General features: G+C 40.2%; 1 protein-coding gene across 12 annotated transcripts in view; it reads left to right on the top strand.

Moving 5' to 3' along the window:
- ENOX1 (ecto-NOX disulfide-thiol exchanger 1) overlaps positions 1-23825 on the top strand; it is a 568976-nt gene that overhangs the window by 197555 nt on the left and 347596 nt on the right. Inside the window, exon 1 of one of the 12 annotated variants that reach the window (XM_032314927.1) lies at positions 11970-12138. The exons of the other annotated variants lie outside the window; for them this stretch is intronic. The gene's annotated coding sequence lies outside the window, so the exon portion shown is untranslated. Of the gene's footprint in view, positions 1-11969; positions 12139-23825 lie in introns of those variants that run through there. 12 annotated transcript variants of the gene reach the window in all.

Genomic DNA, 23825 nt, shown 5'->3' with positions numbered 1-23825 from the left:
AAAATAAACTGTAACTCTTGTCTTCAGAATGAACTAGAAATTTGTCATTTCATTGGATTTCATTGCTTTTGAAATTGTACCCAGAATAACACGTTTACATTGGAAGTCCAATTCTCAAAAAGTGTATCAACCATGGTTGGAATGTGGCCTTTTAGTGCCGTTTTAACTTAATGTCAGTTTCTCACATTAAATCCCATAGTCTCTGCTCTGTTTAATATTCTGTTCTTCGCAAACCTTCTGGTGCAATTTTGATAGGACTGTTGACCCTGCTGCGCATAACAAATTACACATACATTTTGAAACTCGACATTATGACTGTCTCACAAGCTTATACATTTTCAGTGAAATTTTAGGACACAGGTTAATATTTGGAATTCAGGAAAATGAAGTAGGAAAGGGATGCGTGTGTATGGTTGGGTCGGTATTGTAAGCGTGAAGCACTTGCTTCCAAACCAATAGTCTAATGAAACCAGCAATTCCATCCTGACTTCTTTACTCCCCATCACCTCCATGCCCTGCATCGATGGTTCTAGCTGCTTTCTGGCTTCTGCAGTAGCTGCTGCTGTCTGCTTTCTGGCAGTCTGAGGGTAATTAGAGTTTCTCAGTCTGGAGCCAGAGTGCATCCAGTGCTGAGTCCTGCCCTGACTCTGGCTGCAGGACGGTAGTGGGGCTGGTGTGGCCACCGCCCTGCTGACGTGCAGATTTGAAACCTTCATTCTGTGCACATGCAGTAGCATTTATAGGGAAACCACGACTCATCAGTCTTCAGCTTCCTGTTGCTTTTATACCCTGGATTTTTGTGTTTGTACATCAAAACATGGAAGTATGTAAGGATCTGTGCTTGCAGTGATTGGCTTACAAAGGAACATAAGACATGGCCCTTATGTTCAAAAAAGTTTCCAGTCTAATAGGAGAAGCAGTGCTTTGCACGGACCCCTGTAATATGAGGTTAACTGTAACAGGTGCCGTAAGAGAAAGGGAGAAAGCTTTTCGGTTGTTCAACAAAAAGAGAGAAGTTTCTGATTGTGGGGAGAATCAAGGAAGCTTTTCTTATGAGTTAATATTTAAATTTGGTTTTGATGGGGGATAGGACCTTTAGAACTGGGAGCAAGTTTGGTCTTGTGACATTCCAAACACAGGCGCAAAATTGGCAGAGTTCAAGAGATATGACATGGTTGTTAAGTACACAGGAGACTGAATGTCATCGGATTGGTGACATTAATGTGGGAAATAAAAACGATCATACTCTAAAAGGCATCGAATGTCTGACTAGTGAGCTAGTGAGGGATTTGGTGCTGACATATTTTTTCTTAAGTTTTTGTTCTTTTTTTTTTATATTTTTTTTTTATTCTCTACACTCCAGAAATAAATTCCATTTGGCCAGGCACATTATTATTTAAATCCGATTCTATTTGTCAGTATTTAATTTAGGATTTTTGCATTGCTATTCCTAACTGAGTTTGCTCTGTAATTTTCTTTTTGGTGCAGTCTGGCAGGTTTGGTATCAATGTTGCTGATGCTTTGTAAACTCTGGAAGAGTTTATTTTTTAAATTCTTTTTAGGAGTTTATTTATTTTTGAGAGGGAGAGAGAGAGAGAGAGAGAGAGCATGTTGGAGCACATCCAGGGGGAAGGGGCAGAAGAAGAAGCAGGCTCCTCACTGAGCAGGGAGCCTGATGCAGGATTTGGTTCCAGGACCCTGGGATCATGACCTGAGTTGAAGGCAGACATTTAACCAACTGAGAAACCCAGGTGCCCTGGAATAGTTTAAATGGTTTGGGAATTAACCTGTATTTTAAAGGCTTGGCAAGTTGTGCCTTGAAACCATCTAGGCTGTGTGTGTGTGTGTGTGTGTGTGTGTGTGTGTGTGTGTGTGTATTCCCAGTTTTGGTGGTAACTAACAACTTCCTTTATTTGTATGGTAATTGTCTGATTAGATCTTTTCTCTCTTCTGGAAGCAGTTTGGCATACCATATGTTCTAGAAATTATCTCTGTCATCCAAGTTTTGAGATTTATTTGTACAGAATTGAGCAGAGAAATCTGTTACGATTTTTTTAAATGTCCTCTATATTGGTGTTGTCTCTTATTGATTCTTATTTTCTTTAATTGAATCAGTCTCCTTCGCCATCCCCCTTGATTTGATTAGCTAACAGTTGAAGTATCCACTTTTTGATTTATTAATTCTCTATTCTTTTCCAATTAATTTGTACTATGTATATTAATTCCTTTTTCTGCTTTCTGTGGTTTTTGTTTCCCTTAACTTCCTAACTTAGAAGCTCATTTTATTTTTTATTCTTCCTTGTTTATTAATAAACTATTGAAGTCTATGAATTTTCCTTTGAGCACTACTTTAGCTATTCCATGGATTTATTTTTACATAGGTATTTTCTAGATGCTCTCCTTTTTTTGACTCCAGAATTAAGAGACACATTTAAATTCTTCAGAAGTCAGAGAATTTTTTTTTCTAGTTTTGTGAGTAATTGATAGTTTTATTGCATTATGATAAGAGAATGTTTTCTGTACTTTCCTGTTTGGGGGACTGTATCGATGTTTTATTTGTGGCATAATACATTGTTGAATTTTGTGCCTGTCTGACAGATATTGTAGAGGAAGAATACTTTCTCTGTTTCCAGGGTGCAGATATGATATATACTAAGTAGATCTGTGATTTTAGTTATTATATTCTATGGTAGATCTGTGGCATTATGGTATGATATTATATATCATTATATATTTTTATGTCCACTTGATTTATCATGAACAGAAGGAGAGGATTTTCTGCTCTTCAACAGTTTCTATATTTTTCTGTATTTTCTCTTTGTGACATTTTAGGTTGGACAGTTCCCATGGTGAATGACTGTTCTGTGCACTGCAAGATGCTGAGCATTCTTGGCTCCTATGTAGTAAAGGCCAGTGGAGTCCTCCAGTTTATTGTGATAACCAAAAACACCAACTAAGATGCTAGGGACACTATCATTTATAATTTAGAACCACTTATGGTTGGAAATATGCTTTTTAAACTTCTCCATTTCTGTGATAATTCTATATGACTTGTGAGAAAATTTTAAATTTTTTAAAAATTGTTTTTAATTGTATATGAAAGAAATTGTTTTTTTTTTTTTTAAGATTTTATTTATTTATTTGACAGAGAGAAATCACAAGTAGATGGAGAGGCAGAGAGAGAGAGAGAGAGAGAGGGAAGCAGGCTCCCCGCCGAGCAGAGAGCCCGATGCGGGACTCGATCCCAGGACCCTGAGATCATGACCTGAGCCGAAGGCAGCGGCTTAACCCACTGAGCCACCCAGGCGCCCCTGAAAGAAATTGTTTTTTGCTCTTGTTTTTTTTTCTCTCTCTGGAGATTGGCTGAAACCAGTGAAATAGTGATGCGAGAAGGAACCATGAGGAATCAGAGATTATTAAAATTATTTGCGTCAAACCTTCCCCTTTCAGTATTTTGCTCTGTGTTTGGTCTACGAGGTAGACTACAGGGTCTACCAAATAAATTAACTCTTCCAATAGCCTTAAAATAAATCTATATATCATATTTCAACACAGAGTCCTAACTTTTATTACCATCTGCTGCAATTAAAATCCCAACAGGCAAGCCATATTAAATTGACAGGTTCTTGAATGTAAACACAGCATACTCAATAACATATATTCATTACATTTAAAACTTCTCAAGATTCTAAACTAAATTCCTAAATACTCAAGCAAGTTTCTATACACATGGCATATATACACACAAAAAGCAAGCCATTGATATGAAGTAGAACCTTACCTGTAAAAATAAACTGAAGTTCTTTGAGCTGAAGATGAGCTTACTAAAAATTGTGTGCAAGCAATGTGGAAGAAATAGAGTAATTTCAAAACAACTTTTGGCTAGCTCCTCAGAATTTTCAAAGAAGCCCCTCCCCTGCCCCAATGTGTATATAGGATTCGAAACAACTTAGCTGAGGCTAACACACACTGACATTAAAGTCCTTTGTAGGGTCACTGGAAATGACTTTCACTGCTATAGAAAGGAGAGTGAGTGTGTATTTTTAGGTATTCACCTGAGCATACAGGAACTGTTGTCGGCACAGCTATTCTGGTCAGCTCTTGAAAATACCTCACAGAGAAGCTGCTCTAAATCTTCCACTGGTGAGAATTAAGTTGTACTATGTCTGTGAATGCTCATAACATTACTTATTTGGGGCTGAAAGGGTCCATTCTTGTTTACAAAAAACAAAACAAAGCTGAAAGTCAGCTGACTAAGCACACACAGACTGCTAATTTGTAGCCAACTAGAGTATGATAAAAATCCATTTCATGTAAAAATTAAATGCAGAATGCCATTTGATTGGTCTTTTCTGGTATAGCAAGCCACTTATAGTCTTCTGTATCTCAAGAACATATCCCAGGTTATGTCCTGATACCACAAATTTGAAAGAAGCCCACATTCATTCTCTTACTCGGAGCCTGGATTTAGATTTTTCAGGTCTCCCCTTCCTTTAAGAAGACCCAACCACCAGCCCTTGCATCTGGGTGCTTGCCCTGTATACACAGCTTTTGATGCCTGTTCCTACCTTTTGTGCCAGTTCTATTGGTGGTCCTTTCAGAGAACCCCTGAAAGCCACTCTTCTCTACACATAAGGTCTCTTTGGGAAAGGTCAGCTTTTTCCCAGATTCCTGTCCTGCTGTTGTCAATCAAGATATGGGCTTCTTTGGATTTGATTACAATTAAATTTTACTCTCCTATTAAGAACTGTAGTGTTTATTTGTCTTTGTTTGTTTCTTTGTTTTGGCTCATTTGCAGCTTCTCTCCTTCAGGCTTACTCTAAATTTTCTTTAACATGAGCCTTCTAGGCAAGCCTAACTTTTTGTGTCGCCAAGAATACCTGGGCTCCAGTTCCGGTGTTCTTCCATCTCTAATTCCATGTGGTCTCATGAGGAGATCAGTAATGTAGATGTCAGTGGTCAGAGGTCAACAGGAAGTTCCCCATGTCCGGAGAAGAGATTGACTGTCTTGTGAAAATAGTACACATGTACTATGTACATGTACACATGTATTTGCATTTAGGAACTGTGTTATGTACTTCTTGATTTCAGTTTACGGTGTTAGTCATGACCATAGGATCTTAGGCTTCAAAGAGAAGAAAGGGCAATGTTAAAAGTTATCTAATATAAATTATTTTATGATGCATAAATCCTCTCTTCAATATCTCAGTCAAATGTATACTTAAGTCTTGTTTGAACACTTCTATGTACAGATGGCTCAACTCCTAAAACCTGTTGAGGATAGAAAACTCTGTATTTTGTTAAACCACTATTCTTTTCTCTGTGATTTCAACCCGTTAGAGTTTATATTTAGTGATTGCTTGGTAGGTCCCAGGAAATATTCTGTGTAATTTTAGTCTTCAGAAAAACATTATGACATAGCTAATATTAAGAACTTAATCTTACCAGTGAGGAAACCAAGTTATAGAAAAGTTAAGTAGTCTACCCAAGGCCACAAAACTAGAGGAACTTGGGCTCCTATCTAGACCATAGGATCTCTAGTCCCATGCTCTTAATTGACCCTACGGTATTCAATAATCTAGCATAATCTCTAGAATAGATAAAAAAAAATTAATAAATATTTCAGTTATAAGGTTTTGTAAATCATTGGGGAGAAGAGATGAGATGTGGAATTAATTCAGGGAATATTTGAATTTCTTGTTTATTTATTCATTCAACAAAGGTACCTACTAAGGGTTGACACCCTTATAGGTGCTGCAGATGACCCAGGGAATAAGATATACCAGCCATGCCCTAATGGAGCGCACATTCTGGAGAGAGGAGGCAGATATAAACAGATAGTGAACCAGAAAGTATCACATAACGATCATAGGGAAATCAAGTAAGGTGATTTGATTGAAATTGTTGAGTGATTCTACTTTTGGTAGGAGGTATTCTACTTTCTGGGGAGTTAACATTTGAACTAAGAAAAAATATTTGGTATTTCATTTATTATTATTAAGAATCAGAAGTAAAAGTTTTCAAGTGTGTCAGAAATTTTTATAGTAAAATAAAATCCTCCTATAGCATAAATATAAAACATTTTCCCCAATTTACTGCTTTTCCTTTATCCAGAATACAGTTGAGTTTGAGTCTGTTCTTAGTTGAGATCCCTGTTATTGATATTCTCAGGTTGTATTTATATCTTTCCCAACCAGAAGAGAAGCCAAGAGGTTTCATCTACCTTGATGTCTATCCTGTGATTTTGATAACTTCTTGGTGTACTTCCTAAATTACATTTTGGTCTATACATCTTGTTTGTATAAGAAGCCAGATGGTTTCAAATGACTGTCCTGTGTGGTCAAACTCTGAGCAAAACTAGGGTTTCTTTTCTCCTCGTCTCTAATTATATATTACATATACATTTGATTAGGTCACCCACAGAGTCAATGAAGCTTCTGGTTTCCATTTCCTTTCTCCATTGTTTCCTATTTTAAAGACTCTTTGCTCTGTAGGTTCTGTGATTGTGGGTACAGTAGCTTGTGGATTACAGAAGCTGTGACTTTAAGGATTAAGGCTTTACTCTGTAAGGACTCTCAGTTAGAATAGGGACATGGAAGCAGACAGTTGTCAATTGATGCAGAATGCCAGCAGTTTGAAAAGTTATCTAGAGATGCTATAAATGTCTATGCTCTCTGGGTGGAATACACGTCCTTTCATAGTTTGCATGGTTGTTTGTTTGTTTGTTTTAAATGCTATTCATCTTTGAAGATTTAGCTCAAACACCCCCATTTCATGTTTTCAAGATTTTCCTGGCACCCACTTCCTTATCTAGGCATATCCTCTTCCTTGCCCTTGGCCTCCCTCTGAAGCAGCTGTGTCCTGGATACAACCGTGTGGCTTCAGACCTCTAGTGCTTTCTGGACAACACATGCTTACATACAAGCAGCTCTGGGCTACACTGAGATCCTTAAGGTCAGAGACCAGAGGACCATGCATTTCTTATGTATTTTATTTTATTTTTTTTTATTGAGGCAAAGTTCACATAACAAAAATTACCATTTTTAGTAAAGATTTTTATTTATTTATTTGACAGACAGAGATCATTAGCAGGCACAGAGAGAGGGGAGTAAGTGGCTCCCTGACGAGCAGAGAGCCTGATGTGGGGCTTGATCCCAGGACCCTGGGATCATGACCTGAGCTGAAGGCAGAGGCTTTAACCCACTGAGCCACCCAGGCGCCCCCCAAAATTACCATTTTAAAGTGACCAATTTAGTAGCATTTAGTGCATTCACAGTGTTGTGCAACCAGCACTGCTATCTAGTTCCAGAATATTTTCATCATCCTCAAAGGAAACCCCACACCCGTCAAGCAGTTGCTCCCTATCCCTCCCTCCCCTCAGCCCCTGGCAACCACTTCTTATTTATTTTTGTGTCCTCAGCGCCTTGCATAGTACCTGGCTTGGAGTAAATGCTTAATAAATGTTTATTAGAATAATGAATGGATTACACTTTTCTGAAAAGAGAGGAACTGACTTGATTTCAAGTGCTGCGTTCATTCCCAGGACTTGGGACTGAATAGCAGGAGCCAGGCAGTATGCTGAGGGCAGGTTATGGAGCCCTGAATGGAATAGAAGTGGCCCCGCCCTCCTGGAGTTCACGACTGAACCCAGTGCTGTCCAAGACAAAGAATATGGGATTGACATATGGAAACCTTCTAGTACCTACGTGTATTTGTTTGTTACTACTGCTGTAACAACGACCACAAACTTAGTGGCTCTAAACAACCTACACTTACTCTCTCTCAGTACTAAAGTTGGAATACTGGGCTGAAATCAAAGTATTAGCAGGGCTACCTTCCTTCTGGAGAAATCCATAGTAGTCTTCCAAATATGATATGTGTTTCACACAGAAGCACATCTCCATTTGAATTAGCCATATTTCAAGTGCTCACTAGCCACATGTGGCCAGCGTCAACCATATTGGACAGCAACAGCTCACTGGGGGGCGAGCGAGACACTGAAAAATAATGGCAACTGTGATATATATCAAGACCAAGTACAGGTTCCTACAAGATCATACCGTAGGCCTCTGATCTCATGGTGAGGTGTGGGGAGATGCAGAATGCCAGCAGTTTGAAAAGTTATCTAGAGAATTTCCTAGAGAAAGCAATAACCTGAATGACAAGTGGATTGGGTCTTAAAAGCAGGAGAGATTTTATGCTCCCCTCCTCTCCTAGTTTAAAACCCTCAAATAGCTTCTATTATCCTGTGACAACAGTTCGTGTTACGGATTTGGGGCCAGCTAAGTAGAGAAATGTTGGGATTAGATATGCAATTCTTAGAGAATTACCCTGACTGCTTTTAAGATCGAGTTTTCTTCCTTCTTAACATTTTTTTTTTTTAATCTGACTTGTCTTTCAAATTGAAGAAATTATTTTGTGTTCCATTATCTTCTCTCACAAGTTTCCCTTTAGACCACAAGGTCAGTATATTTCAGTGGACTGTAAATTATTCCATTTTTTTCTTTGTAGTGTTTAGGAACTTGCATATTACAGCATATTTCTGATATGTGCTTGCTTTTTTTTTTTAAGTTTTATTTATTTGAGAGACAGAGAAAGAATGTGTGTGTGTGTGTGAGAGAGAGAGAGAGAGAGAGAGAGCGAGCGTGAGTGTGGGGGCAGGGGCAGAGGGAGAGGTGAAGAATCCCAAGCAGACTCCTTGCTGAGCACAAAACCTGATGCGAGGCTCGATCTCAGGACCTATGAGATCCTGACCTGAGCCAGAATCATGAGCTACCCAGGTGCCCCTAGGATGTGCTTTCTGAATTCTCCCCTGCCTGGGCCATTACCCTTAGGATTCCATCAAGGTGTAACTCCCCATCCCTTGTAACCATAGCAGACTGTCAGGCCACCTCTGTGGGTTGATTTTACAGATGAGGAAGCTGGCACACAATTCCAAATGGCTAGGCAGGCATCTCACACTGGGTGAAGAGAACCATAGGCAGCACTTGGCTAAATTCCTGAGGAATCTGTGTTTAATTCTTCTGCTCTCCTGGTCCTGCAGTTTGAGCTGCTGGTTACTTGCTAGTAACCCCAGTGTAAACACAGCCTGTAACATGAGCCTCTCGAAGAGTTTCAAGATTGGTGGCTAGAAAGAAAGGCAGAGGCACTTCTTAGGAACAGTTGAGTAAAGCTGATTTTAGATGATTGGAAGATATGGACTGAATATGGCCTCCTGAAGTCTTTTCTTTCTTTCTTTCTTTTTTTTAATTTTATTTATTTATTTGACACAGAGAGAGAGAGATCACAAGTAGAGAGGCAGGCAGAGAGAGAGAAGGGGAAGCAGGCTCCTGCCAAGCAGAGAGCCCAAGGTGGGGCTCGATCTAAGGACCCTGGGATCATGACCAAAGGCAGAGGCTTTAACCCACTGAGCCACCCAGGAGTCCCCTTCTGAAGTCTTCTGTGTTACTTGCATCTGTCCAGAGTGGAGCTAATGTATTTTTGCATTTCCAGAGGGGCAAGGTTGGGGAGGTTGGGAGAGAACACAGCCGTAGTGCAGTTCCCTGTGATTCACCTGTTTGTTTTATGAAAACAGTCTAAGTTTTGCAAACTTTCAGTGTTGTCTCTATTTTCAGACCCTACTCTGCAGAAATTTCCACGAGGGAATGAAAAAGAACTTACATCTTTAACTGGCCCATTTCCCTTCCTATCATATTTCAAATGGTATCTAGTTGCTAAAGCATTGAGTAGGTGTATGCATAATGCAGTTAAGTGTTTTTCAACATGGGTGGCCAATCATTGTGGAAGAATCTTGAATAACCTGGATTTTCCACACCCTGTGTCTCTATTGTGCATCCGTGTGAATATCTAATGGAGTGATTCTTGAGGAGGAAAGTCCCCTACTATGATAAAGTAGTTTGTAGGAAACCAGTGGTTTCTCTTTACTGAGAACTCAAGCATGACGGTGTTTAGATAGCACAGATGCCTTGGCTGGGATTAAAGTTGAAAACGGAAGTGTATGTTTTACTCAACAGTGGAAGTGTTACAACCCTTGACTGTCCTTCCATCGCTTGTGATTTGGGTTTACAGCGAATTACAAAGATTAAAAACTTAGGAAATAGCATGCGTGATGCACCCATTAAATCATTTTCATTCATGTTATCTAAGCATTGATTTTAACCCAAAGGGTTAATTTTAGTAGAAAGTGATGTATTGTACACTGGAGGTCAAGTTAATAGAGTGGGACTGTGCTAGTGAGTGCCCAGGCTGAAAGGATTCTTGCTTTTGCAGAACTCGGGGATAATATTGCATGTTTTCTAATTGAATGGGAAAGGCTGTTTTGTGGTTCACTGTCTTGACTGGCATCTTTATAACATTTTAAGACCCCTACCTACCTGAAAAGTCCTTCCCACAGGCTCTTGTTTTTCCCTACCAGATTGACACATATAACATTACATTTTAAATAGCACTTAGCCTGTCATATGCAGCAGTAGCCGTGGAGATTTGCAGTCCATGTTCTAATTTTGAGGGGGGAAAATTGGTTAAAAGACAGGAGAAATATGGCAGTTCGTGAACAAAATTCTTCCTGAGTTTCGTTTTCTGTTCTAGTCATCCATATCCTGTCACTAACTTCATTAGGTCAAGGGCTTAAAGGCATTTTGTGTACAATTGGCATATGTTTTTGGTGACAGTGGTACACATTTTAGTCTCTCAATAGCGATTTTCTTTCCTCTTTGGGGGGAACAATAGTTTTCAAATGCCTCTAATTTTTAGCTTGAAAAATTAATATTGCTCAGTGCATTTTGCTTCAGGAAAGCCTTTAAAGCAGGATACTGAAGTTTGTCTCACTTCTCCCATAAGTCAGAGAACTCCTCAAACCCTTATCAGCAGCTGTGAGGACTACACAATTGAAGTAACTTCTGTGGCAGGATTGATTTGATTTTACTTTTTTTGGATGCCATTCTTCTTATTTGTCCTCAAGTTCTCAGGCGTCTGTGGCAAACGGTATATTGTGGGTTTGAATCCTTACGAAATGTTCCTTCAGTGGAATAATAATGGGAGAAGTGAGGTTAATAACGAATGTGGACTGTGGAAAGGAACATCCGTAGCCATGTCTGTGTGGGTAACATACGTGTGGGGCTGTGTTGCAAGCTGCGTCTGGAATAGTTCATCAGTAGGGAACAGATGCTGGTGTGAAATAGGTCATCGCAGCAGCAGAGCATGAGAACACACAGATTTCTTTATTCTTGCAGTGACAGCCATTGCATTTTATTCATGCTAATTATGAAAATGTCACGCCCTCTCTGAAATATGAATACATGTATGATAGCAAAGCCTTGGTAGCATTTAGAGGTAAAAACCAAACTAGCTGCCGAGGATTCATACAATACCGTTTCCGTGGTACAAAAAATTCTCTCGGTATTAAGGAGTGGAACCCGGGGGGAAGGGAGAAATGTTAAGAGCGCATGGGCTTCGATCACAGACATTCCTGAGTGCCTTCTTGGTTGCAGACACCCAGAAGGACGCTAATTCATAGGGGTACATCAGTCTTGTGGAAGGAGAAGTCACCGAGATAAGAAAAATGAGCAGCATGAGGACATGAAGCAGTGACATTCAATGAGTCCTTGTCACCAGCAGTCATTAGTATGCAAGCCTGCTGTTAGTTTTTCATGCTTTATGTGATTTCCTTGACCAAGCGGGGAGCCTTTGGAGCCCTAGTAGCAGTTAATATCACACAAGTTATTGTTTCTTTCTGGAATGCCTTATATTTTTTAGTACCAATGAGATCCTTCTCTGTCCCCATGTGCCTCTAAAATTTTAAAGAGAATCAAAGAATGCATAATTTATATCTGTCCCAAAGGTAATGGAGTGACTCAGTGATATCTGTGAAGGGATGATTTTAAATTTCATGTCTTATGCAAGAGGTGATTTTTATGTGAAAACTGTAAGAACTGGCCTCAGGGATAACCAGATAATTATCCCTCTAACAGCAGGGCCAGATTCCAGGGGGATTATAGCTGAAAGCTGCGGTGGATCAGCTTTGCCCTTGTGAATCCCGGTTGCCACAATGGAACACATAGCCACTGATTGCCCTGCGTGGAACACGTCTTCTTCTGCCTCTGGAGAGTGCCTGCTGGAGACCTGGGTCTCAAAAGGCAGGTGAGCAGAGATTTCCCGTGCAAGAATTTGGGACAAGGCTGAGTGAGATTTCTGTTTACAGCAGCAGCGGGTAGAAAAAAACAAAAACAAAACAAAACCAAAAAACACCAAAAAGCAAAAAACTGTTTTTTCTCCTCTGTTCCCTGAGGTGCTCACTGATGAATCCCATAAAATCCTTTAGTCCTTAAACCAGGAGTGCCAGGGACCCGCCCTGGATCTTCATTATTTTCCTTGAGCTCAGAGCCTGGAGACCCTCCCCACCTCAGCCCCTGGTATGTGGAATGTTGCAACTGGAAAGGTCTCGGGGCTTCCAAGGGACAAGAGAGCAAAATAATATTCTACTGTCTTCAGCTTGGTTAAAAGCTGTTCTGTTCTTTGAGCCAAACAGTTTTTAGCATTTGCTTTTAAGCATACTGTGGCTACTTGTTTTTTCTCTGGGCAAATGTAGGTGCAAAAGTACTATCTTATCATTTAGTTGAGGAAGAAGCTTATCTAAGCATAGAATTCCAGCTGGTAGGAATTGGAATTTTTTCCAGCTTGATTCTATATTTTGTTGTTGTTTGTCTATATCTTTGTATATCTATCAGAGCATATGTTTTATTTATATAAATCCAATGTATTGATTGTATGTGCGCCTGCAAATATTGATTGTATTGATCTCTTTCTGTCTCTGAGAAGGCTCCTGATAAGGTATCCTATAGTCTCTTAAATTGTCTTTGTCCCAGGTGACTTGACCGCTGTGCTGCTGCTGCTCACCAGCTTCCACTGAAATACCTCCTTTTGCTTCTGAGAAGTTTCTGACTCATGGTTCCTCTTACTTGACTGATACGCACATGGACAACATGTTCAGAGGTTGCTGAAGGGTGCTTGGGAGATTATCCACTTCCACCGCTTCAAATCTCCCACAGCGAATTAAAACCGTTGTATTTCTATATTTCGTCTTTAATAATCTCCCTTGTAGTTTCATGGTGTGGACTCCCCCTCTTGAGTTCAAAGATCCAGTTGAGAAGCTAACTCTGGAGCTAGATGAGGGGAGCTCACACCGTAGGTTTATTACCAGTGTGGCTGAACTGGAGACTATGGCTTACACCTGAGACCACACGGATCTCCTTATACAGCCCGGCCCTCTGATAATAAACTGACCCCTTAAGTATGGGAAGAGCTAGCCAACGTCTGCCCCTCTGCCGTGGCAGGCCTCCTGTGAATTTAAGGGAGGAGGATGATGAAGTGGGCAAGCTCAATCCCTTTTCCCAAACTAAAAAATTAGATAAATGACTCCTTCCTCAGAGGAAGTGAGTAGGAAGGCAGAGATGATATTTTCTTGTGAAGTTGATGTTCCCTCCTTTCTGTGGAAACACAAGGAATGGCAGGCGGTGGGAGAGTGGCGGGTAAGCATTCATCCCCAGTAGGAATTGTGGAACCTTTTTCATAAGGACATCTTACCCAAAATATAAAATATGAAACATATTGCCGTGGGAAAAGTAAAATCCTTCCCGCTTTGCTCATTTGCTAACTCCTTCTCTCCAGGTCTCTCCATTCCCTCTTTCCTTCTGCTATCCACCCAGGCGGCCACTGGCCACTGGCGGCTTCCTGCTCAAGCCATCTTTCATTCAAACTCCTAGTCACCGTAATGAGTATGGATGAAAGACATTCATTCACTCTGACCAACTGCTGTCTGGTTTTTCCTGTTCCCTTCCCTCCACTGAAATTATTTTCCATGATGTCTCACTTTTCCCTGTACTCTCTCCTCTCTGTTGTCCAATCCACCATCTGTGTTTGGTTTTCATCCCCCTCGATCATTATGAGACACTAACATGGTCCTATCTTTTTTAAATTTTCCAGCCTTTGGCTTCCTTCTGGCCTCTAGTTTCTTTGGTATCTTATTCTCCAGAGCATTCCTGCGGGGTCCTTTTCCTTACCTCTTTTCTTTGTCTTTTCTTGGGTCCTCCTTATCCATCTATGACTTCTGCTACCTTCAGCTCCCACCACTTTCTCCAGTCCTAGGTCCAGACTTCCTGACTTTCTTCCGGTTTCTTCCCATCTCTCAGTGAATGTCATTACTGTTTCCTTTGCCTCCTAAACTGAAAACCTTGAACGTGTCCTCTGTTATATTCATCGTCTCCTAAACTGTGTTGAAGGCTAAGAAAACAGAGTCAAATTAAGACAAAGTTCCTACTCTCGACCAGCTCTCAGATCTTAACTTTAAACTCATTAACAGAGCACGTGACTGGTGCAATGATGAAATATTTATGGGAGAGGTACAGAGCTAACCTAAAGAAGGGAATGACTAGCTTTTTCCAGGGTGTGGTGTGGGCTAATTTATGAACTGGGTTTCTGGAACCAAGCTGGAGTTCGTCCAGCAGACAAACAAGCAAAAACACCCTGTAAAAAGACCTGGAACTGGAAACATCATGGTGTGGTCGGGGAGCTATGAGTGGCTCACTCTTAGGGCCTGGGGATGAAGCTCATCCAGAGCAGAAATGAAGCCCAGACAGAGCAGAAAAGGCCAGATGGGGAAGGATGGTTTGTGCACTGCTAAGGAGCTTGTCCTGTCTTCCCTCATGTAAGAGACTTTCATAAAGGAAGAGAAATTGTTTCAATATGCCTCTCCATGCAGAAATGCCAAGGAAGTCTCTCCTCTGCCTCCCCGGCCTTGACCCAAGCCTATGGATTTCCATGAAATCAGAGTTTTTAAGAAGATCTGCGAGCCAAAGAAAAGGCAATTCAGGGAAACAGAAAAGAGGGAATAATTGGTAAATTGACTAATGGAGGTGTCCTGGTTGAATATCTGGGGTCTGTCTAGCTCTCCGTCTCCCCCTCCCTGTCAGCCAGCCAGCCATCCACCCAATTTATTTATTTGTCTGCTACGTTTTTTTATGCTTGTGTGGCATACTTCATAAGAGAGCCCAATGAGAGTGAAGAACCAGGGATGAGAAGGGCAAGCATGATCTAATAGTATTATAGAAAAAGATCATTTTAATAGTAATGTGGCTTAGACAGGGGTGACAGTAGAGACAGGAAGACTCCTTAAGGAACTATTGAAGTACTCCAGGTGAAAGGTAAAGTGAGTGGATGAATAGGTGAAGGAACACATTTATACCTAAGAGCATACAGCTGTTTACTCTGTTACCTCTGTGTGTGTGTGTGTGTGTGTGTGTGTGTGTGTTTGTAAGCTGCTCTGACAAAAAGAACCCAGCCACATTGCATAAAATCATTGTTTCACTAAACATTTATTGATTACCTACGTGTGCTGTAAGTCCTGGGGATTTGACAGACCTGTATCCATAATGGAAGCGTGAAGTCATTATGTTGCACTTTCCCATCATGCCAGCCTCAGAATTCTTCTTAGTTCAGCCAGCCAGCCACTGCTAATAGATCAAAATTGGCTTTCAAAATGGAGTCTGTTTGCCTTTCTCTGTCTAGTCTCATCAATACAATGAGTTTTAAAAACCTAATGATTGCAGTGATGAAAATAATATTTATACTAATGGACTGAAATCAACAGATTAATGTAGGAACTTGAATTTTGGCAGACCCAGAAAAACGCAAGTTTCCGGACTTGCTCTGGGTGGAAGAGCGGCTAAGGCTAGACTGGTGACCATCTGGATGCATTATTTGAGGAGCTCGCTTCTTTCTTGTTTGTGCTGCTCTCTCTTCTCCAAACCTGTGATCTGACTTGACCCTTAGAAGCTTAGGTAGAATGGGCAGATCTAACAGAGTTTCTGGGAGGAGGTTATCATGCTGATTTCAGTTTGGTTCAAGTATGACGTTTCTCTCTTAATGTCTGAAATGGCCAGTGGAGTCTGACTTTCTTCCAAAGGCACTCCAACACGTTTGCTGAGGACACCTCTCCGTTGTTAAAAGCTGAAGTTGTAATTCATGTATTGGGTGCTCTTCATGCGTGTTATTCCTCAGGCAGTGCGCTGTCTGCTAGCTGTTTCAGAAGGCATCATGCAGGTCAGGGAAGGAGGAGAGGGCTTCTGGATTATTCTCGGAGGCAAAGCATTTATCTGACACTTTCGGTCAAAATATTGTGGCTGCAGCCATATACTATCCAGTTTAACTTAAATTTATAAGTAATTGTGCCATTGTCAAAAGTTTGGAAAAAGTGTTATTCTATCACAAAGAAAGATCTGTCTCCTCGGGGTTTTTCATGCTGTTTTGAAAGTGCAGCAGATCATCATTTTTATAGTATGGAAGCCTTTTCTATGGCTTTTAGAGGCCCAAAGTAAACACTTTTAAATGTCAGAAAGCTTTAAAACCCAAACAGGCTGTAGTCTCATTAAAGAACAGACTGGCTAGAAGTCACAAATTGAAATATCCTCCCATAAAATTTATTGTAAACAAGAAACCAGGAAAAGGCATGTAAGTAATTCAATAAACATCAAGATCTGGATTTCTATCTTGTTAAATTCAGCGATGTTTAAAGTTACATAATTGTACCCTGACTCATGCTATCATGATTTAAAATCTTACTTTACAAATTCTGTTTCTCTTCCTTGCAGCTCTGAATATGGGAAGGGAACAGAGTAGACATGTGGATTAAGTACTCATCCCTCCTTTGCAAGGTAGTTATCCCTTCAGACCTCAGTTTCTTTCCTCTAAATTAGGGACATTTATGATCTTCCTTTTCCTACTTTTCTTAAGTATACAACAATGAAATCACTGGGCCATGTCTAGACAGTGGTAAAATTAACTCTAAGAATTATGTTTATTATTTTAGTCAATTTTAATTTTTTTTTAATTTAATGGATATAATTGTGTCCATTTTTGAAGCATATAAAGATTTAAAACTATTATCTAAAGGTTAGATAAAAGTGATAGAACTCTGGACTCAAGAGGGCATGATTTTTGAAACATATATAGAGGCAGAAAGACTACAAGTGAACTTTGATATGGAGGAAAACACTTCCTGGATCCTGATGTGTTACTTTGATAACTCTAAAGAATTAAGTGTAAGGAATATGCCCTGATACTGACCTTCATGATAAGGGTTTGGTTATGATGTGGTTTTTACTCTAGGCTTTCAAGCCCCTAATTACACTATCAGGTGTTAGTTGTATTTTTCTTTCCATCTGTTCTGGTGAGTTTTTTAAGAAGTTCATGGAAAGACCAATCAGGAATTGACTGCAAGGTACTTCATTCAGATTAGGAGGACACAATTGATTTATTGAATGCAATAACATTTTCCACTGGCTATCTCTAATTCCAGGGGGGTAACCTGTTCCATGCATTCTTATTTAAGATGCTTCAGGCCTGAACACTGGAAAAATAATGACAGGACTTTGGTCATAATAGTTGGCATAATAAAACAAATCCAGTGATAATAATGGTATGACCTTACATTTTACAGTATTTTATAAATTGAAAATCATTTTCACATATATGAATATTTGAATTCATTTGATTTCAGTATAGTTCAGTAAGTTGTTAAGCTTCTGAAAGATCTATAGTCTTCTGAGAGTGGACACAATGTCTTCTAATTATTCTACTATCAAATGATGCCAGTCCAGATAATACTAGGTTCTTAGTGTTCTTAGCTTCTAGTCTTAGCTCTTTATCTTTCAGAAATAATACTTTATTCCTCACTTAACCAGTATTCCCTCTGTTTTGCTGCAGATAAAAGGACTTCAACAGAAAATAACATTCTTTTTTTAAAAGATTTTATTTATTAATTTGAGAGAGAGAGATGCAAGAGAGAGCTCGAGCAGGGGAGAGGCAGAGGGAGAGGGAGATGCAGGATTCCTGCTGAGCAGGGAGCTGGAAGGACATGAAGCTGGATCCCAGGACCTTGGGATCATGACCTGAGCCAAAGGCAGATGCTTAACCAACTGAGCCACCCAGGCATCCCTCAAAAAATCACTTTCTAGCAGAAAATGGATATGCTGTTGCCATTGAGAATAACAACTTGTATATTCCAAATACAGAAATAAAATACATTTATTTACCCTGGGTGTTCATTTTACTTAGAAATAGTAATAGAATAGAATTCATTTGATATAAAAGTATAAAATTCTTTGACCTTTGCACTGATGGTTGTAGCTAGGGTTGCTGAGTTTTTAGCTCTTACGACTGAGGAATAATCATTCATTTCAAGAAAATAGTATGACCTCATAGAGAAATGTGGCCTGATTATTTTAAGAATAAAGAAATCTAGTGTCAAATATAAACTGGCATATTAATCCAGGCTAGAAAATAAGAAGTGAGAAAAAATATAAACCTTAACATCTCCAGAGCAACTTAGTTATATTCAACATTTGTATAAGAAAGCATAATTTTAGTAGTGAAAACATTTAGTTGAAACTTGGCCTAGAAAAACAGGCACTTCTGAAATTTCCTATTCTTAATTATCATCAGTCACAAGTTACTTTGATACTATAATACATATAGTGATTATAAAGATTAAGTATTTAAAAGTGAGGCCAAGAAAAAATGGAAAAACCTCTGGAAAATTGTCCTAATAGGTGAGACTCCTTTTCCACATCCATCAGTGGTTTTGTTTTGCTTTTCAGAGACCCTAAGGGACACTTACTAGGAAGGCATTGTTTGTTTGTTTGTTGTTTTTTGTTTTATAAATCTTGAAAGGGTAGAGATGAAACCAGCAATTGTCTTTGTTCCTCTGGTCTGGATTGGAATTTCATTCATGGGATCCTTGACTGGGTAGTTCTGAAATCAGACATGTTCCTGTAGAAAGAATTTTAAGTGAGGCTGTCAATGTATCTATCAAGAATAAAGAAAATAGATTGTATCCAACAATGATAGGGAAAATCCTTTGGCAATTCCAATCCACTTTGGCTTTTCAGCAATATATATATATATATATCTAAAGCAATAGCAGACTAGAGCAGAATTCTTGTCTACACTATAAAATAACAGTTGTGCAATTACAGGAATTCTGGTGACAATATTAAAGTGAAATAACTTTGTAATTTCTGCTATTCTCAGTTTTGTCCAAAGTGCTAATTTGGAATTTCACAGACAAAATAGGTAAGCAAAAGGCAGAACTCTTTCCCCTAACTAAACAAGATACCCTAAAATTCTGTCAGAGAGAGACTGAGGTCCCTACCCTCACTCCCCGAAGTGTGTCTTTGTGAGGACTGGTGCTGCTATCCTCTTGTTGGCCTTGGCTCACCCAAGTCTCCCACTGTCCTCCCACCATGTCCTCCAGAGCCCATGGCCTTCGATCACCAGAGCTTCTGAGGTCCCCAGCCTCATGCATTTTCTGTCAACAGCTGAGGAGCTGCTCAACCTCTGGCCGGCCCTGCCCACAAAAGGAAGGAGGAAGGAGGAGGTGTGTGTTTGTTGCCCAAAGCTGGAATTCAGAATTCCTTCCCGTTGGTGAAGCATTGCCCCTGGAGTTTTTCCCGTCCCTCTGCTGCAGCCTCACTGGCTGCCATTTTGTTCTGGGAACACCCCAAGCTTTTCCCAGCCACTGTGGCTTTGTGCTCACTGTTCTCTCCACCTGGAACTTCCTGCCACTTGTCTGCTCGTCGTTTAGGTATCACGTTCAGGTATTACTTCCTTCCACATAGAGTGGCCTTCCGCCCCTTGAAATACTCGCTTCTGCTTTCTTCATAGCACTTTTCATAGTGTAATCTCACTCATTTATTTGTTCATTTTTATGCTCTATGTTCCTTGCCTCCCCCCTTCCTTACCCTGAAATACAAGCCTCATGAGAGGAGACACCTTGCTTCTCCTGGCTCAGGACGATTGCCCTCTCTTAGGACAGTGAGGCACTGGTGGTAGGCGTTCATCAGATGGGATGTACAGAGGAAGGAATGAATGAATGAGAGGGATGACAGAGTTCTAACACTGCCTTAGCTGCATTCTTGTTCTGGGGCTGCAGGCACAAGCCTGGAAATTTCTCCATCCCCTACCACAGGGCTTCTGTGGGGCAGGTGTTGTCTTCTCAAATACCTGCCTTAGAGATCAAGTTTTGGAACACAACTTTGCTTTCTTAAATTAGGGATTAGCTCTGCTTCTGTGATAAGAGTTGATTCCATTTATTAACTGAGAGCAAAGAACAAGTAAACATTTTCTTACTTAAACAAACAGAGTTGAGATGTTTGAATGCTTCGTGTTTATTTAAGTCCTTGGCCATGTATGTTTGGAAAGTTATTTCCTCCTTCTGTCCAGACACAGTCCTCTGTCATACTCACACTAGTGTGCTCATTGCCACTGCAGTGCTGCCGTGGGCCTTTGGGCCCTTCCCCACCTGGGGACCACATCTGTGTCTTCGCTCATCCTAGGTCATCCTGTTCATATCCTGCCTTTGGCTAGCTGCATTTCCTGACTGCTCCTTTGGGGCTCCCCTTTCCGCAGCCACAGAGTATGGAGTACAGGTTACCAGACTCTCTCACTCTCACTTACATTTCTTTCTGTATTAATTATTGTTTGGGGGCCATGTTTATGTGAAACTGGCCATGTACACTGCTTTACTGAGTAACACCTTTTACTCTACAGACATCCTGTAATGTAGCTGCTCATCTGTATCCTACAGATAAGGAATCTGAGCCCGAGAGGTTAGCTGGCTCTGGGTAATACAATGATCGAGTCTGAGGCAGGCTGAGGCTGGGGTAGGTCAGGATTTGCACCTTGCAGCTGGCTCCCCACCTGTACAAGTGCAGACGAGCTTGCTGTCAGCTGGGCTCATGCCCTGATATTCTTTGTGCACTACAGGTGAGTCCTGTCAGGACCCTACACAGAGGACATTCTAAATAAATGTACATTAATGATCATGGTAAGGGGTGAGATAAAAACCCCCAAAATATAAAGTCTGGGGTAATTGCTATGAACATGCAAAAGGAATCCTGGGGATTAGCCAAATTCTCTCATCAGTGCAATAATTTTCTAGACCTTTCTTTTGGTTGCACACTTTATATTCTTCTCTACTTCACCTAAAATTGTTAATAAGGGAACAGGGGAAACAAAAGAGCAAAGAAATTTTGTTAACTACCTTCTGAGTGACTTCTGGATAAAAGAAGCTGGTACTTTTGGTCAAAATCCTAACTGAGAATAAGGCAAGAGGCTTCTAGGTGAGAATGACCACTTTGTAAGTGGCTCCATGACTGAAAATTGCAGGGGGTCTCCACCGATTAGTCCTGGTGACCTGTTACCTAAGATAAGCATGACCCCCGAACACAGCAGGTCATTCGCAGTCTCATGCAATCTGTGTCTTACAGTTACTGATGGACAGATTCCTTAAAATGTCTTTTCAAGAAGACTATCCCCTCATCCCAGTGCAGAAGCAAAAGCCACAGACAAATGAAAAATCACAAGTATTCGCAATATATACGATAGACGGTGAGCTCATTTCCTTGCTAAACACATGGCTCATTTTTATCAATCAATTAACAGTAGCAACCCAGTAGAAGAAAATGAGTAAAGAATATGAATGGTCAGTTCAAAGAACAATACAGTGGCTTCTCAGAAACAGGGCCTCATTAATGATGAGAGGAAAAAAAGATAAGATAGCATTTTGCACTTGTCAATTGAAAACAAGTTAAGCAGCTGTTACTCTCCAGTGATAGCGAGGCACTTTCACACTGCTGGAAGGAGTGTGGTTTGGCAAAATATATTTTGGAGGAGCTTTAGTCCTGTCTGTACAGATATGTAGCTGTCACTATAGGAAAGCATATTGCATCTTCTTTTGTAAAGTTTGGAAGTTGGAAGTAGCCTCAAAATACACCAATAGGGATACAGGCTCTACAGTGACCTGTTCAACTTGCTTTTAAATGGCAACATAGCATTTTTAAAAAGCAAGTCAAGGGACACCTGGGTGGCTCAGTTGGTTAAATGTCTGCCTTTGGCTCATGTCATGGTCCCAGGGTCCTGGGATCAAATTCCGAATCGGGCTCCCTGCTCAGTGGGAAGCCTGCTTCTGCCTCTCCCTCTGCTGCTCCCCCTGCTTATGCATGCGCTCTCTCTCTGATAAATAAATAAATAATAACATTTTTGAAATAAATAAAAAAGCAAGCCAATCTGTACAAATGATACAGAACAGTGTTGCTTGAGTTTTATATACAGTGGAGTGTATTTAGATAAGATAGCATGTTTCTTAGAGTTTAAGCATGTACCAGCAAATATGCACATGTATAAATATGCAGATATGCATGCTTTTATATGCATGGGCTGTAAACTAAACTGTTTATGGTTCTTAGCTCTATAAAGTGGGACTGTGGTGGGAGGCAAGCCTTGATTTCTTGCTTAGTCTTTTGAGCTCACTGAAACTTTAGTTTTACTCTTATATTACTTTTAAAGAGAAGCCCTAGTTAGAGTATATCTAAAGCCCTTTACCAAAAGAGAAGGTGTTTTGGCATTTCTAAAAGGTGAGTTAGCCTGAAAAATTAGATAATTTTCCTTGTGGTCCATGCTCCTGACACGTTGTAATTCCTGTTAGAAATTAAAGTTTTCTTTGTTATAAATTATAAACACCATACATTTTGCTGTCTTCCTCCATGACTCTGCTACCACTGTTCTGGGTGGTTCCTTTTCTGCTGTATTACCTTTGACAGCTGAGTTGAAGGAGGAAATTCCACACATCCTCTGCAGTTATGATCCTTGTGCTCCTTTTCCTAGTTTTAGCAATTATGATTGGGGATAATTTATGTATACCCCAAGAGCATGAAGGGAAACATATTTACAGTAAGTACTCCTTTTCAGAAGGATCTCAATTGCCTGAGAGACAGAGAAGTCTAAGTCTATAGAATCTGCAGTGGGTTTGGGATCCATAGATTCAAAGTCCCCTTGAATCCTGCACTCTTGTCCATGCTGTGCAGAAAGTAAGGTGCACAGAAAACCAGAGTCCAGTGCTTTTTATAAAGAGCCAAAAGACAAAAATGTTTTTAAAGAAGAGAATTAAACACTGAAAAAAAATAAAACTATCAAAAGGCCAAGTAAGGATTCATGTGCTTGGAGGGGCTATTTGTGGCCTGTGACCTTGCACACCGGAGGCATTACCGAGCCAGAGGGTGGGTCTGACTAAATGTTATCCCCCTGGGTCCTTGCAAAGGCACCGGCTGAATTTTACTGAGACTCGCCAATAGGCCAGACGTGTGCGAGTTTGCCAGATTTAGCTGAGTGAGTGGTGCAATGAATTGAGAAAGTCACTAGGAACATATTTTTTACCTGCTTGTGGTACCTTTTTGTTGTAGAAGCCAAATGGTGTGCAGAGAAAAGAGGGTCAAAGGATAGGGAGGCAGAAAGGAGATGCATTTTCTCATGCTGCATTTTGCCCTCTTTAAGGGGATAGAGAGTGAATGTGGTTCGAGGTTAGAAGTAAACATTCAAGTGGCAGACAAGAAATACTCTTATCAGAAAGCTGTCACTCCCAAAGACCACATTGGCTAGCTGATAAAAGGAAGTCTGCCACATGAAAATATTAAAAAAAAACAAATTCAATAGCTTTCTTATAAAAATCTACTTCTCTTTCATCTTTGCATCTATTGTTGATTTCTTATGTATAATTTGGCACAATGATCCATGTTATCCTTTACCTTGAAGAGTAGGAAAAAAGAAAAAGAATATATAGTAATGAATAATTGTCTGATCTGTTTAGTGTTGAAACATAGAAGTATCTCCTTACCATAGAGGTGAATATAAATAAATGAAAACCTAGCAGACCAACTAAGGCAGGTCAATGACTAATTTGTTGTGATCCGTGGTAGAAATGCTCACCTTCCCTTGAT

This window comes from Mustela erminea, chromosome 15 (genome assembly GCF_009829155.1).
Source record: "Mustela erminea isolate mMusErm1 chromosome 15, mMusErm1.Pri, whole genome shotgun sequence".
Taxonomy (NCBI): Eukaryota; Metazoa; Chordata; class Mammalia; order Carnivora; family Mustelidae; genus Mustela; species Mustela erminea.
The sequence above is the reverse complement of the archived record's forward strand: the minus strand, read 5'-3'. Positions and strand labels throughout refer to the sequence as shown.